This window comes from Daucus carota, chromosome 4 (genome assembly GCF_001625215.2).
Source record: "Daucus carota subsp. sativus chromosome 4, DH1 v3.0, whole genome shotgun sequence".
Lineage (NCBI taxonomy): Eukaryota > Viridiplantae > Streptophyta > Magnoliopsida > Apiales > Apiaceae > Daucus > Daucus carota.
In genome coordinates this window covers 7363810-7364641 of record NC_030384.2, presented here as the reverse complement: position 1 = coordinate 7364641, position 832 = coordinate 7363810, and the positions used below count along the sequence as shown (strand labels likewise).

At 43.5% G+C, this 832-nt stretch overlaps 1 non-coding gene across 1 annotated transcript; it reads left to right on the top strand.

The window, feature by feature from the left end:
- Nucleotides 1–207: 207 nt before the first annotated feature.
- On the top strand, nt 208–314 carry LOC135152507 (small nucleolar RNA R71). The gene has a single exon (XR_010291682.1). It is a non-coding gene; the product is annotated as a small nucleolar RNA R71 (small nucleolar RNA).
- The last annotated feature ends 518 nt before the right edge of the window (nt 315–832 follow it).

The window sequence follows — 832 nt, the reverse complement described above, 5'->3', positions numbered from 1 at the left end:
GCATCAACATCTAGAATTCCTGCTGCTTTGCCCTGATGAAGACGCTGAGTAGGATTCTGATATTCATTCGCAGCCATCATCTCAATCAACTCATAAGCCTCATCATAGCTCTTAGCCCATAGAGCTCCACCTGATGCTGCATCGAGCATTGGCCTCGATTGAGGACCCAAGCCATTATAAAAGCAATTAATCACCATCCAATCAGGCATCCCATGATGTGGGCATTTTCGAAGCATCTCCTTGTAGCGTTCCCAAGCTTCACATAAAGTTTCACCAGACAGCTGAGAGAATTGAGTGATAGCATTCCTGATTGCAGCTGTTTTAGCCATAGGGAAGAATTTAGTAAGAAATTTCTGAGCCAGATCTTCCCATGTCTTAATAGATCCTGCAGGAAGAGAATGCAACCATCCCTTAGCTTTATCCCTCAGAGAAAATGGGAATAGCCTCAATTTGATAGCCTCGTCAGTAACACCATTGAACTTGAAAGTGTCGCAGATCTCAATGAAATCCCGAATATGCATATTAGGATCCTCTGTCGGAGAACCCCCAAACTGCACTGAGTTCTGTACCATCTGAATAGTGCTCGGTTTGATCTCAAAAGTGTTGGCCTCGATCGCTGGCCTGACAATGCTCGATTGAATATCATTGATTTTAGGCTCTGAGAAAGCCTTAAGAGCCTTAGTATCATTAACTGCTGGTGGTTGATCATCCATTGTAATACTCACTGCTGTTTCTTCCTTAACCAATGCTTCTTTACGAGCCTGAGAACGTGTTCGCATACACGTCTCTCAAGTACCTGAAACACACACAAACGAACTAAAGTGAGAAAAGA